Source organism: Marmota flaviventris, chromosome 2, assembly GCF_047511675.1.
Source record: "Marmota flaviventris isolate mMarFla1 chromosome 2, mMarFla1.hap1, whole genome shotgun sequence".
Lineage (NCBI taxonomy): Eukaryota > Metazoa > Chordata > Mammalia > Rodentia > Sciuridae > Marmota > Marmota flaviventris.
Genome location: NC_092499.1, coordinates 9,391,809 through 9,408,133, shown reverse-complemented (window position 1 = coordinate 9,408,133; position 16,325 = coordinate 9,391,809).

The following is a 16,325-nucleotide window of genomic DNA, read 5'->3' as shown; positions in this document are numbered from 1 at the left end:
CCTTTGCTCTGTGTTGTCATTTTGGATATGAAGAGATGGCCATAAAACAGTGGGCAGTGAGATGCTGCCCACCGCCTCAGACACGGGTTTTCCTCATCTCCTGATTACATCAAGAGGCCACGCCAACTAGCAAGCACAAGGCCCTGTGTTCAGTCCCAGCATTGCAAGAAAGAAAAACAGGAAAAAAGAAAGACCCCACATCAAGCCATGGACTAATATCATGGAGGTCGTTATAATCGAACTCAGTCACATTTGCAAAATGATGAAATTGCCTAATGACATGTTTCTCAGAGGATGCGCTGGTTGTTAAATTGCATATGGCTTCATTAGTTCTCTGGGGCTGCTATAACAAAGAACCACGATTGGGTGGTGCAGAACAGTAGGGACTGATTCTCTCACAGTTCTGGAGGTCTGGGTTCAAAGCATCGTCAGGACCCTACTTCCCCCAAGGGCACCAGGAAAGGGTCTGCTCCAGGCCTCTTTCTGAGCTCCTGGTAGCTCCTGGCTTGTGGAGAGGAGCCCCAGCCTGCCCACAGCTTCTTCCTATGTTCTGTCTGTGTCTGAATCCCCCCTTTATCAGGACACAGTCATATTGGTTGCGGGACCACCCGACTCCAACATAACTTCGTTTTAACTAATTACATCCGCAATGACTCTATTTCCAGGTAAGGTCTCATCCATAGATGCTGAGGGTACAAATCTGGGTGGGGTGACACAATTCAATCTGTCATACTGCTTAATGTGAAAACCATTTTTGATTTTTTTTTCTCGGTACTGGGAACTGAATCCAGGGGTGCTGTACACCCCAGTACATGCCCAGTCCTTTTAATTTTATTTTGAGACCAGATCTTGCTAAGTTGCTGAGACTGGCCTCAAATTTGCAACCCTCCTGCCTCAGCATCTCAGGTGGCTGGGATCACAGGTGTGCAGTGCTCAGTGCATTTGCTTTTATTTCAGAAAATATTCCTTAACCAAGTAGCGAATCCTCCCCTACCATCGTGGCGAAGGAAGTCCTGGCGTTCTATGAGGCCCACCGTCCTGAGTCGCAGGTCTCTAACTCCCTAAGACCTGAGGATCCAGGGATTGAAGAGGTGGGAGGCAGAGCTGCAGCCCTAAAGGCTGTGGGTTGTCCTTGGGGAGCCCTATGAAGAAGTCTGACTCTAGAATCAGATGCACTAACCACACCACCTAATGGGGGCAGATGACCTCACACATTGCCAGTCAGCCTCTGGCCTCCTTGGTCACAGCTTCATGCTTCTGAAGCAGAGATGTGCCTGATAGGATTGTGTGAGGGACCTGTAATAGGCTAAAGAGGGGCCTCCAGAGACATTAAGTGCCAATTCCTGAAACCTCTGCATATTACCTTATTTGGAAAAAGGGTTTGCAGATATGATAAAATTAAGTGCCCTAAAATGGGAAGGTCATTCTCCTAGATTTCCTGGTAAGCAATCACATGAATCCTTACAAGAGAGAGGTGGGAGATTGGCACACCCCGAGAGGGGAAGGCAATGGGACCACAGCGGCTGAGGTTGGAGGGATGCAGTCACCAGCCAGGGAAAGCTGGCAGCCACCTGGCAGAGCCACCTGGAGAGTCCCAAAAGCAGATTCTCCTTGGGAGACCAAGGTTTTGCAGTGATGCTGATTTCAGAGTTCTGGTCTCCAGAACTCTGGGAGGATGAACTTCTGTTGTTTAGAGTACCCAGTTTGTGGTCATTTGTTTCAGTGGCTACAGGGGACTAATACAGAGCTAAATGGGATCACCTCTGGAGGGTGCGGTAGCGAGGGTCTTCTCAATGCTTGGGCACTGTAATCAGTCAATGCAACCTCTGTGGCACCTGTTGGTGTATGCTGGCCACCTGGATGCGGGGACACAGATGCTGGGGAGCTTAGAGGCCAGGAGAGCCACCTCAGCTAGCTTGATGAAGGCCAGCAGGACCACACCCTGACTCTCAGGAGCCTCAGGCTCTCTTGCCTTTGGGGACTTGTTCTTCTGTGCAAAATCTTAAAAAAAATTCTGCCTCACACCTGTTAGGATGACTGCTACCAAAGCAAACAGACTAAACCGAACCAAAACCCAGACAATAACAAGTGCCGAAGAGGATGTGGAGACATTGGAGTCCCTGTCTACTTCTGGTGGAAATGGAAAACAGTAGGAGGTTTCTCAACATATTTCAATAATAATTACCATATGATCTACTTCTGACTACCTACCCAAAGGAATTGCTAGCAGGAACTCAAGCAAGCATTTGTAGGCCCATGTTCATGGTGGTTTTATTCACAATAGCCAAAAGGGGGAAGCCACTCAAATGTCCATAATAGATGGATGGATAAAGAAACTGTGGTTTTTCCATACACAGGATAGGATCCAGCCTTGACGCATGTCACAGCATGGATCAGCCTTGAGGACTTCATGCTGCATGAAATGGACCAGTCACAAAGATATTGGATGCTTTCACTTACAGAAGACCCTGAGGATGGTCAAATTCATGGAGACAGGGAGTAGAATGGAAACCTCCAGGGGCCAGGAGAGGAGGAATGGGGTGTGTGTTAGTGTTTAGTGGGTGCAGTTCCCTTCTGGCAAGATTAATAAAGTTGTAGAGATTGGCTGGACCACAATGTTAATGTACTTACCATTACTGAATCGAGTACTTAAAAATGATTCAGATGGAGCATTTTATGTGTATTTTACTATATTTAAAAATCTTAGTATTAAAAATAATATTTGATGAGTGCATTGGTATAAAGACAAACTATTATTGCATATTAATACAATATCTATGACCTAAAAGCTCACTTATTTTCCTCTAATTCTGAAAGACAGCTAAACATTTTTGTGGGCCCCAGATGGTATCGCTGGCCCCGCTCTGTGCCCACCAGGCCTGTCGGTGACTTCTGCCCTGTGGGCCAGAGACAATTTGCAGGAGGCCTGGTCTTGCTAAGAGGGGGCTCTAAGGGCAGGTATTAGATCCTGTGCGGCGCCCTCTGAGGTACTGCGGCTCCAGATCCACCCTGCTGACCCCCGCCGCCCCTCTACTCCCTAGACCCTTGAGGCTTCACTTTTGAGCAGCTCCCCTCTGCTGTCCAACACCGCACCATTGGGCCCTCAGTAAGCGATGCTTCTAGAAATGAAGTTTGAGGAAGGTCATGCTCTGCTCACAGCTGAGCTTCCTCCTCTCCCTTCCACCCTCAGCACCAACTAAGTGGATGGGGGGGGGGCAGTTCTCCAAAAATAACAGAGCTCGATGTGCAAAAATAAAAGTCCTTCTTTGAACAACCTGTCGGAGGATCTGTCTGCTGCTCTTAATTCTCCCCGTTGGGAACAATGGCAAAGCTCTATCTAGAAATGAAAGACAAAGGGTGTGGGGGTGGATCGTCCTTAAAGAAAAGGGGGACAGTAAAACACTATGTCCTTGGATGCCCCCTTTCTGTTCCCCAAAATTTAGTCTAGTCAAGGGAACAACAAGAGCAAGGCTGGGGCCAGAATGTCCAGATATTGATATCCCCAAGGACAAGGGCTTCCTCGTGCACACTGGGACCTAGGGCAGGTTCGTGTCATCTGTACAAAGCTACTTTCTTGCATGTTTGCCAGAACAGTTGCTCCTTGGGACGCTGGTCACACAAACAAAGCATGCTAATGCTGATAATGTCACTGTTTCTGTAGCCCAAGACACAAAACAGCTCCCTCAGAAGGGATGGACACAGAACAGAGGGCACTGTGGAAGGGCTGTGTCACTCATCCACACTGCGAGGGAGAGGAGGTGCTGCTGGGAGAGCCCCTGAGGGGAGCAGAGGTGCTACCTGTCAGTCTGTCCCCACTGAACTCTTCTTGGAGCAGTCTCTAAACTCTTGTAAGCATTCTTCACAATCACACACAGTCTCCAGGCACTTTCTTTGGCCTGTCTGCAACCTGCCCCACTGCCCAGGCATACCTGGGTTGCTGACCTGAAGGAGGAGCAGGAGAGTTGGAGGGGGTGGTCACAGCTGACCCACCTGGAGAAGCCAAAAGTCCAAACTGTACTGTTTTTTTTTTTTTTTTGTGTGTGTGTGTGTGTGTGTGTGCATGTTTTACTTCTGAGACTAGTACACACAAATACACTGATCTACAGCAAGGAACTAATAAGTAAAATGAGGTAAATTAACATAAAAGAGCAATTCACAATCGGCCTCCATTTCACAAAACCGTATAAGTACAAAGGCCCCAGGTTATAGCATTCACTCTGAATTTGTTGCTCCATAAGAATAACCTATATGAGGCTTGAATAATTGAAAATTCCCAATTACGGTTCCGACGCGAGGTTCCCCCGCCTCCTGTGAGTGACGTTCCAGACAGTCTCCCTCACTCCGTCTCAAAGCAAGGGGGACATGCCACCCCTCCTGCCTTTCTTCCCGAACAAAAGCCGCGGTGGCTTTGTCAGGTCCCATTTGGAAACACAATATCAATCTTGCCTTATCCATATTATTGATGGGTTGTGGGTATTCTACTGTAATTATGTCAAAAATGAAATATTTCAAAATGTGATTGGCAGGCTGATTACAATAATGCGTGTGATTAGACCCAGGGCTTGCTTGTGCAACTAGAGAGAATGTCAGTGGCAATTAACTGTTTTCTTTAAAGTTTGCCAAGATTTCTCTTATTTTTCACTGTGTCGTTGTAAAATAGCCCACTGGGGCACCCGGTGGGGGCATCTTTAGTATTCTTCCTTGGAGAAGCCAATGGGATTGCAGGCAGGGATAAAAGAATCCTCAACTGCCAGGTGAACTTTCCAGCTTGAACCAGGGACAAAGGCCTTCGGGATTCTGTGTGTGTGTGTGTGTGTGTGTGTGTGTGTGTGTGAAGGGGGATCACAGCTTTCTACAGGAGCTCTGCAAACACTCAAGGCTACCTCGAGGACCCATGGCCCCAGGAATGGGCCCCAGAAGCCACAGTGGAAGTGCAAGCCCCAGTGCCCAGGATGTGTTTGCATTTGGAGATGGAGCCTTTACAGAGGCGATTGAGTTAAAATGAGGCTTTAAGTTGGGCCCTAATTCAATGTGACTGTGTCCTTGCAAGAAGAGGAGACTAGGATGTAGAATGGGCTGGGCTGGCCTCCAGTTCTGTTCTCATTTCAGTTCTGTGAGTGATTTCAGAGAACCTAGGTGCCCCTTTCCAGCTGGACCCTCCTGGGTTCAGTCAAAATGTGACCCTCCCTGCCCCCTGGAGCTCCTGAGGAACCCCGAAGCCACAGAAGGCCTCGCTGACCTGCTCCAGCACCCTCAGCCGCTCTTCTACTCATGGAAACTCTGTGTGGAGAGAGGACTCTTGGCTTGTCCTGCACTCGCAGGTTCTATTCTTAGGGAGCAAAGTGTGAGTGAGTGAGAGGCCGGGACCCCGAGGTGACCATGGCAGTGGTGCTCTTGGATTGGGGAATGGAAAACTTGTCTCTTTCAGCCCTGGGGTTCCCTGGATCTCAGCTGTCTCATCTCAGAAGCCCCCACCCCCAGGCGGGGCGAGGAGCACCCTCCCCAGGCAACATTCATCTTGAACTTGGCATGTTGGTTGGCTCGGGCTGCTGTCATAAAGAGCCAGAGATGGGGGCCTGAACAGAAATGTATTCTCCCGCACTCTGGAGCTGGAATCTGAGGTCAGGTGTCGCAGGGTGGGTTTTCTCTGAGCCACTCTCTCTAGCCTGTAGATGGCATCTCCTTGCTCTGCCTTCACAGTCATTCCTCGGCGTGTATCTGTATCCTAGCCTCCTCTCCTTATAAGGACACAGTCACATTGGATTAGAGCCCGAGCTAATGGACTCATTTTAACTTACTAACCTCTACAAAGGTCCTGTCTCCAAATGCAAATGTACATTCTGAGCGCTGGGGATAGGACTCCAACATCTGGCTTTGGGGACCCAAGTTGATAACGCTCTGTGACGAGTTCCTCTCAGGAAGGCCCTTGGGTGCAAAGACTCTTAACCACCCCTGTAGGGGGCCCAAGGAATGCATGTTTGTTAACAAATAAACCCTGTGTTAGCGTCTCATGAAACTTCGTCTCACAGGTCTGGAGGCTGGAAGTCTGAGGTCAAGGTGTGTGCCCAGCTACGCTCTGAAGGTGCCAGACAAGAGGCTGTGTTGGCTTCTCTGAGCTTCTGGTAGCTCCTTGGCTTGTGGCAGCAGAGCTCCCATCTCTACAAGGTGTCCTTGTGTGTGTGGATTTATGTGTCCAAATTTCTCCTTTTAATAAAAACACCAGTCATCTTGGGCTTGGGTGCATTTTTTCTCAGTAGGACCTCATCTAAACAAATTATACCTACAATCACTCTAATTCCCAACAAGGCAGTGAAGGTCAGGACTCTAACGTGAATTTGGGAAGGCACAATTCAATCTCTAAAAGCCCTTTAGGCTCCTTCTGCTGGAGTTGGGGACACTTTGCAAGTTAAATACCCACCTGGTCCCTTAACACCCCTCAGGACAGATGAAGCGAATCATGTTACAGAGACAGGTTCAGAGACTTTCATGAGCGCAGGTATCTGGTCACAGAGCAGGGCTTGGGCCTCTCAGAAAGTGACCTGGTGAGGACACTCATTCTAGGGCCTGCCCTGCGTCTCCTTCTCCTTCCTGCAGAAGTCCCCACTTCTAACAGAGGCAAAGGTGAGGCTGGGCTTTGCCTTTGGATACTCAAGGCAGACCTTGAACCCTGGGGGGCGATGAACGGCTTGGAGTTCCCCATGCCTTCCCCGAAGGCAGGCTTTGGCTGGCAAGGCTGTGGCGGCTTTGATTTGACTCAGGAACGTAAGAAACCACCACAGAATTGGTCCTGCCGTGGGAAGGGAACTCTGCTAATGCTTTCTTGTCATTTGGCTCCTGGAATCAGACTCGATTCTCATTAATTAACAAAGCCCATCTACTAACGAGGTTCTCCATTTTGAGTCTCTGTTTTCTCCTGGGGTGCTTCCAAGCTCTCCTCTCAGAATGGTGGCTATACAGTGACACCAGCTAGGGCAGAGGACACAGTGACAATGTACCACCTCCAGAGCTCTTCTCCCCCAAGGATGCTCTGCAGCTATTAATGCAAACTTTCTTTCACATGATGTTTTAGTCAGTTTTTGTTGTTGTTGTTGCTGAGACCAAAGACCTGGCGAGAACGATTAGAGAAGGAAAGTCTATTTGGCTCAGGGGTTCAGAGGGCTCAGTCCACAGAGGGCCAACCCCATAGCTCTGGTCCAGGGTGAGGCAGAGCATCATGGTGGAGGAAAGCAGCGCAGGACATGGCACTTAGGAAGTAGAGAGAGCTCTGCTGACCAGAGACATGCCCCTAGTGACCCTCCTCCTCCCGCCACACCCTACCTGCCTTCAGTTACCACCCTGTTAATCCACATCAGCGGATAAATCCATTGATTAGATGACAACTCTCCTCTTGTAATCTGATTATTTCACCTCTGATATTCTTGCATTGTCTCATACATGAGCTTTAGGGGGACTACTCATAACATAGGTATTTTCACTAGACTGGGTGCCTTGGGCTTGTCAAGTATTCTGTTTGTCTCTTGCAGTGTTACAAACCATCCACAGAGCCCGTGGCATAAAACAAGAGTGCCATTTTATCATAGGCACAATGCTATGGGTTAGGAATGGGGGCAGGGCCTGCAGGACAATGGTGCTCTGGGCACCATGGCTGGGCCTCGTTGGGTTTGGCCTGAAGGAGTGGAGAAGCCCGGCCTCTCCCCTGGGGCTATATTACTGGACCTGGGCTCTGGTTGCCAGCACCTCAATTCTTCTCCACGTTGTGTTCACTAACACCGCATTACCCAGACACCGACATGTCTGACAATCGGCTGGGACAGCTAGGACAGCTGGTTGGACCATGTCACCCCCTCCACCTCACACCAAGGCCTGCGAGTGCACTACACACACACGTTCACATACATTCATTTCTTCAGTGGCCTCTGGAGTCTCTCTCTCTCAACACAAGCCTCTTCATGTGGCTGGCTTGAGCCTCCTTGAGGGCAGACTCCAGAATGGGACAGCTGGCTCTCCCGGGAGACAGTGTTTAAAGAAGACCAGGTAGAAACTGCAAGGGTGTCTGACTCAGGCTTGGGAGTCACACAGGGCCTCTGCTCCACATTCTGTTGGCCTAGGAAATTACTAAGGCCAGCCCCGATAAAAGGAGATGGAGAAGAAACTTATAGGCATCTTAAACCTTTCACAGCACATCCTGCTATTAACCATGATCAGCTACTCCAGCCCGTCTCCCCAAGCCAACGCCACAGGGGCTTAGGATGCTGCTCTCAGCCACACATCTAGCCACGTCACCCCCCACCTCACACCAAGGCATGCGAGTGCACCTACACACACACACACACACACACACTGTCATTTCTCCAATGGCCTCTGAAGTCCCTTGGCATGCGTGGCTCAGGAACTTCTTCATGGCCTGGCTCCTACTTACCTTTCCCCTCCTTTCTCCTTATCCCTACTCTCCAGTCTAAATCCTTACAATTCCAGAAATGCGCCACCTTCCTATCGGTCTTTACATGTGCTGCTTTCATTGCCTCCCATCTTCCTTGTGTCCTTGGGCCAGCAACCCACCTTCAGAAGAAGCCTTCCTCCCACCCCACCTACCCTCACAAGGTGCATATTGAAATACAGACCTTTTCACGCTTGAGTCCACATGTCTGTCTTCCCTTTTGGACTCCGACTTCCTTGTAGCCAGCTGCCATATTCTTGCACGGGTTCTCTCTGCATACACGGACGTGGACTGCTTTAGATACTGTGGGTGTGTGCATGCGTGAAAGAATCATCTTGGAGCAGTGAGCGCTGTGGCCGAGGGAACGGCTTCATATTGGATTGCCCCAGTGCTAGCCTAGGAGATGTCAGCAGGAACAGCAGAGGTAAGAAATCGCTCAGAAACTCCACTTGAGCTTCTGGAATCTTGTAGCCCTGCTCTCTTAAGCACGCTCTGCCTTCCTTTAGCCCTGTGGATGGTGATGGGTGTCACCCAGGGGAAGGCTGTGCTAGGTGAAATAAGTTTGAGAAGTCTGAGGTCAATCCAGATTGATTTTCCCCTTTGACCCTCAGAGTTCAACATGTTGGTGGGGATCCCTGGCATAAGGCACAGGATGTACGTTTCCCATACTTTCTTCACTTTGGGACACTGGTGGGACCTCTGGGCCATGGCACATGCTCTGGGAATGTTGTTTAATCACTGTGGCTCCTCATTGCTGCTTTGCTCATAGACTCTTTCATGGGACACTCCTGTCTATGGCACCTACTGCCTAGGCAGTGCATCAAACATCTCTGGCCCTCAGCTATTGGCAAAGGGTGGGTCAATGACATGACCAAGAAATGCTAACCAAATCCTCTGTTCCACAGCAGGTGACTGAGCTAAAGAGTCACATGGAGTCCACACTATAGGCAGCCATTCTGGTCCATGGACAGCACAAGTGACTATGAAATCTGTGACATATTCAGATGCCCCTTTAGAAGGATGCAGTGGAGGGTTAGAGAGATCAGTGGTCTCCTGGCCCCAAATGTAGGGCTCTTCCTCCTCGACCACCGCCCTCAGAGGCACCCGAACCCCTCAGTCACTGAAGACATATGACAAGCAGGCACAAGGACCCTATGTGCACTGAGCACCCTCACTTATCAGGTCTCAGCAACGGTGATTGAGTGATCTCTCACAAGAACAACAGGCGCTGGTATTATTAAACTATTTCATACATGAGGGGGCCTGGCCGAGGATTCACACTGGAAATAGTGAAGGGCATTGGAATTAAGCTCGTGTGAGCTATCCAGGTGGCTCCAACATCTTTGCTCAGGGGGCTGTGCCTATAGAAGTCTTCTATAGTCCATCGAGAATGTTCCGATACCTGCCAATGGGTACAAAAGTGCAGCCGCCACAGGGCCTCTTCCTCGCCCACTGGAGATCCAACCCCACCAAGGATGAGCTACTGCATGGGCCGCTTCCAGAGCCGCCTTCGGGGGAAAAGGATCAATGGCAAAATTGGATGATCCAACAAGGCTTTTGCAGTAAAAGCTTTTTATGCCGCTTGTTCAAAGCGTTTAAGTGCCTTTTAGATCACAGATTGAACCATCGACATTATAAAGTGGAACCTTTTAATACCAAAATACACTTCCAGAGTAAAATTCCATTATGGGAAAGAGCATCTCGCCGCACCATCTAGATAATAATTCTCTCCCGGGTAATAGGAAGTATGAAATGTTTGATGATAAACAGAGTTTCTCAGTGTTGTAATAAGACACCTCCCACTGCTGTGTGGTGTGTGTGTGCGTGCGTGTGTGTGTGTGTGTGTGTGTTGTGTGCACACTGCAAGTCACTTCTCATCTGTGGACACCAGTGTCTTCATCTGTAAACAGTGGGAACTGTACTGGATGAGCTTTGAGGCACTTCCAGCCACCAGATTTCAGGGAAAAGCTATGTTTCCATTTTCTCATGCTCAAAATGAGGGCATTTGTATCAATCACGAAACTTTCAGCTGAAGTGATAACTTAAAGTGCTTTAAGTGAAAGGGAAAAAAACAACTATAATGGCTTAAGACTCGTGCAACTAAAATCTCAGGAGCATGTGCATTCCTAATTTAAGCCATCTTGCAAGCAGATGCTCCGGCAAGGTCAATGCTACCAGGACTTGGTTTCCTTCTGTCTTCAAAATCATGCTGCCCCATTCCTCACGTGCTGGGATTCTCACTGCTTCGCGATGTCAGCAGAAAGAGAACTTCTTTCTCCCAGTTTTTGACAAAATCCCCTGGATTGAATACCATTGGTTCAGTGGGCATCACACTGTCTATCCCTGAAGCAGTCGACATCTTCAGGTTGCAGACTGCACTGATTGGCTAGCCCTTGGTCACATGCTCACCCCAGAGCAGAAGTGGTCAGCCCCTTTCAACTGTAGGTCAAAGTCATGGGTGATGGGCCCACCTGGAAAAGTGGGGTGCTGGTAAGGAAACAACAGATGTCCGCGGGGGTGGACCTATCTCCAGCCTGGATCCCAAGGCTGATGTGAGCTCTAGAAGCACTGGAGGCACTTTTGAGGTTTTTAAATCCAACCTCTCTGCTTGAAGTTGGGGATACTGAGGCTCAGAGCCTGGAAACGACTTGCCCAAAGTCACTGGAGTCATTAGTAATGTTGGGAAAACATAACGGCGGCAGCACCCCAGGAAAAAAAAAAGAAAAAACCCCAACATGGCGTCTAACGACCCTCTTTCTCCTCTTTGTTTCTTTCACTGGCTCGAAATGTTCCCGCCGGCGCCAATGTTCAAACCCTGCTGGTGGGAAGCCTTAGCCCCAATTAGAATTAACTTCTTGGGCTCCGGAACTGACATATGGAAGAGCTTGCCAATAAACGGGCGACCTGTTATCTACCTCAGCCCTGCGACCTCTCCTTTGACCTATATAAACACACAGCCTTTTGTAATAAAGCGGAAACCTCTTCGGTGATCTGTGTCGTGTGGTGCGGCGGCTTCCAGTCTTACAAGTAACTTGTCTGCTACCAAAATTCAGGACTCTTACATCCAATTCCATGTACTTTAACTATTCTCTGAACTCTGCAGCCCTGAAGGGCTGACTGGAGGGAGTCTCTCCACAGAGTCTGGCTGAGGCTTTGCTATTTAAACTTGCTTCTGTTGATATCAGCCTCTTGGTGTGGCCAGTTTAGGATCTTTCAAGTTGGGCAGACGCTCTGAGTTTCCATATGTGGAGTCCGGACGTCCCAGTCTGATTTCTGATATGACACTGATTTGCTGTGTACTCTTGGTCAAATTACTTTACCTCTCTGTACATCAGTTTATCAGTTTGTAAATGTCCCTTCATATTAATATGCCTCCTTATTGCCCCTCCCACCTGTACACCCCTGAGTCTCTCTTGTTCTAGAAGGTGGTCTCCTAGAGTCGGGTCTCCAGGAAGGCTTAGGTAACCTCTCTCAGGCCAGTGTTTGTATTTTGACAATGCATTCAGAGAACACAGTAGCTGTAATAATGAGAGAGTTTCAGGCAGCATAAGATGGCCATGTCCTGGGTTTGGAGAAGAACTGGATTCCTACCTCAGTTCTTCTTTGTCTGACTTCCAGGGCTGATTGAACCTCTTTGGGCCTCTGATTTCCTTGGAGAGAAGAGTGGCTATGAGGACAAAGTGACGCACACTGCTGTCCTTGGGCCACAGCAGTCTCCAATTTGGGAGATCAGGAGGAAAGCTGGGCAACCCCTGGGGGCAGGGGCAGTGCCGTCTCCTAGCTCTGATTTCATGAAAGGGAATTACAGCAGCGGCATCCACCACTGCTGTGACTCAGATCGGATTTGGAGCGTCCTCTAAAAAGTCATGTCCAAGTTCTGACTTCTGTGAGTGGGATTTTATTTGAAAATAAAGTCATTGTGGATGTAACTAAGGATCTTGGGTTGGGCTCGCCCTGGAATTAGAGTGGACCCTGAATCTAATGACTGGTCTCCTTAAAAGAGAAAGGAAAGGGAGACTTGAGACCCACAGAACCAAAGACCATGTGAAGAAAGAGGCAGAACTTAGAGCCACGCAGCCCCTCACGGGGGACACCAGGGGCCCTCTGAAGCTGGGAGAGGCTGGAAGCCTCTTCCCCTGGAGCCTCTACCTTGGTTCTCCAAAGCTGTGAGAGGATTTCCGGTGTTGTAAAGCTCACGCAGTTTATGCAATTGGTTGCAGCAGCCCCAGGAAACTAATGCAACTGCCGGTTCAACTTTATGATAAGACAGAAACTTCCCAAGTTCTGCAGCATGGACTCAAACTGCCTTTGTGGCTACAGAAGAATTCTTATCTCCGTCTTTCTCTCTCCCTCTCTCCCCTCCCCACATCCACGCTCAGTGTGTGCCCTACCTTGATGTTCGGTCTGATTACCCGTGGAAATTTCCCCTACTGAGCCGATTAATCACAATACTGAGTCATTCATATCACACTTAGAAATTCCTGATCTTGCTTAAAAGTAGGGGGTTACGGATACGTGAAATAAACCCAGCTGCAAACCAGAGTGATTTTTGGTGATTTAATTCCCTCCGGGATCACAAGGAGGGGAGGGGAATCAGATGGCAGGAATGCATTTTAAATGATATATTTTTTTTTACTACTAATAATAGGAAGAATAGCATGGTATGGCTTTGGCAAGTGAGCCACACCAAAGCCTTCGTTCATTCCACGGATATTTAGTGGATGTGCGTTATGTGTTAGGCACCGGGCAAGGACTCTTCCCCGTGAATCGAATCTTCAGCCTAGTGCAGAGGACAAATGATTGCGTGGGGGATCATGTTTGGATGCTGGATTTGGTAGTGAGTGCTTCAGGGGAAGGATGCAGGGTGCTGGGAGAGGGGCTGCTGATGCAGTGGGTGAGGGGTGGGCTGGGGCTCCAGAGCCCACCCCGAAGCCTGAGGTGAGCTGCATGACATCCCGGGTCTCTGTTTCTTAGGATGTGAATGTAGCCTTTCCTCTGAGGTCATGGTCTTGATTTTGAGTTTCCAGGGAGGGTCTAAAATGCCTCTTTAGCTGGCTCTTCTCACTCACTGCAAACTCAGCACCTTGCAGCAGGCAGCAGTGGAAACCTGGGCCGGGTCCCCCCTGGGCTCCTTGAAGTCTTGCTCCTGTACATGCGATTCATTAATCAGCCCAGGATTTTATTTTTTTATTTATTTTATTTTCCTCTTTTGGCTTTTTTAAAAGAATAATTTCACAGGTTACGAAATTCTAGATCGCTTTATTATTATTTTTTTCTTTTGATGACTTAGATGCTCAGCCTTCTGACTCTGTCACAAGGTTTGGGAACAGAAGTTTGTTGTGATTCTCGTATTTGCTCGTTGACAGGTAAGGCGTGTTTTTCTTCTGGCTTCTTTCCAGAGCGTTTATTTGTCTTTGACTTTTCTGCAGGTGGACTTTGACATGCCCGTTTGGTTTTATTGTTGTTTGGTTGCTGTTCTCCGTCTCCCTTTATCCTGCTCCGTGTTCTCTCAGTTCCCTGGATCCAGTCGGATTTCTTACTCTGCGTTCACTCCTGAGCTTAGCTCATCTGTTCTTGGATGACGGTTCCAGTTTCCAGGGCACCAACTAGACGCCAAGTTTCTGTCACTATCCTCTGAACTCTGGGTAGGTTTGAACATAAAGATCCAAACACAAAGAACCTTGACAATGGAGAAATTGGAGCCAAAGAAGAAGGGTTAGCAAAAGACACTGCAAAGGGATTTTCAGAGAGGGAAAGGGAACTAGGGCAGAGTGGTGTTAGAGAGGCCAGGAGAAGAAGGAACTTTAAGGAAAGAATGGTCAACTCTGGTGACTGCTGCAGGCCAGGAAGGTGAGAACTGAGTTGTGGGAATTGTGACCAATCCGGGGACACCTGGTCATCAGGGAACTTCCCTAGAGAACTGTGGGCTGTGAAGGAGGCAGATGCTTTAGGAGAGAGGGTTAAAGTACAGCAGGAGATGAAGTGAAGACATAGATACAGTAGTCCTCTTCATTCATGGTTTGCTTTCTGAAGCTTCAGTTACTCATGGTCCACCATTTTCTGAGAATTTAGAATGGAAAATTTCAGAACCAAACAATCTGCAAGTTTTAAATTGAGGGCTGTTCTGCATGTCATAATAAAATCTGTAGCCATCCCACTCTGTCCCCCCTAGGATATGAATCATATCTTTACCACAGTATCCACACTGTATATGCTACCCATCCAATGTTGCTATGGCTCAAAGTTCTAGGATTTTATCACAGTATCCACACTGTATATATGCTACCTGTCCAATGTTGCTATGGCTTGAAGATCTAGGATCCTCCTCCTCCGGGTGTATCATCAGAAGGTCCATAGTAGATGTGTCATGAGGCCTACTACATGCACCTCCTTCCATCTCACCTTAACTCACATGACCACAAGGTGAAGACTGAGTACAGCATGCAGCCCCATGCTGGGTTCTTTCTCTTAGTTTTACCAACCCGACGAGTCACCTCTCCTTACTTGGTAGGAGTGAGTAGGAAATGTGGTGGACTTCCTTTCCAATAGCTTTCCCTGTTGTGTGGAATGGAATTTTCCTCACAGAAGCTGGAGGGTGGGAAGAGCAATGCCTCTTAACTTGACCATCTCCTGTACTATAACTGTCAGTCTATGTACATCCCCTGCTCAGAATGTGGCCTGTTCTGTATAGCAGTCTTTTCTTATTTATTCTTGTCCTAAGACCTGGCACCAAGTCTGGGGCCTAGTAGGTGCTCAGTAAATAATCATTTAATAGTAAATGAATAAACTCCAGGCCAAACCAGCAGAGGTACCCCAAACCTCTTCTGCTTAACAGATTTTCAAAACATCTGAGACTTATCTCAGTGTTAATCTAGGACCCATGACAATTGTGGGAAAGAATGACCAAGATCGCACACAATCCTTTGGTTTGTATTTAAATACCCAGTGATAAATTACCTCAGTTAAATCACGCTTTCTGCCTCTGTTGCAGGTGTTAGATCATGAAAATATCGGCTGAGCTCAGCTCCCTGGTGTGAAAAGCAAGTCCTGGGAAATCTAGACATACTTGTGAATTGCAACCTGGGTTTCTTTTATTAACGGTCACTAATGGTCTGCAATCAAGCCACACCTGTGAGAAGCAAAATAACAATTGACCTGTTTGCTTGAAGTGAGTGCAATTTATCAACTTGCTGATTATTCACTCTCTCCTGGTATCAGCCTGACACATTTGTGCAGAAAGAGAGAGAAAAATGTGCTCTTATCTGGTTTTAGTAGGCAGTGTGGAGGTACCAGGAATCCTACAGTCTTGGGTATAAAATTCCACTGTCACTAACTAGCTGTATTAACCCACTTTCTGCTACTATAACAAAATACCCGAGGCTGAGAAACTTATAAAGAAATTCATAAAGAAATGAAGTCTATTTAGCCCACAGTTTTGGAGGCTGAAATTCCAAACAGCATGGTGCTGATCAAGAGCCCCCGTGGCTGCATCACTTTGTGGCAGTCGACGTCATGATGATGGGAGCAGGAGAGGGAAGAAGAGGTCAATCACAAGACAGGAAGCCAGGGAATGGGAAGAGGCCAGGCTCCTCCTCCACACCGACTCCCTTTGAGAACTAACTCAGGGTCCCAGGAGAACTCCACCAGTCCCTTGCAGGACATGCCCCTGCTGACCTGGGGACCTACTGCCAGGCCCCGCCTCCTGGAGGTCCCACCACCTCTTCACATCACCACACTGGGGACCAAACTTCCAGCACATGAACCTTTGGGGACAAAGCCCAGCGCTGGCCAGAGCCCCAGCTGAGGTGCTGCTTCCCTCCTGCTGGCTGCTGGGGTTTGCGCCTGCCTTTCAGGGTGGATGGTGGGTGCCAGTGTCCTCCAGGCCTTC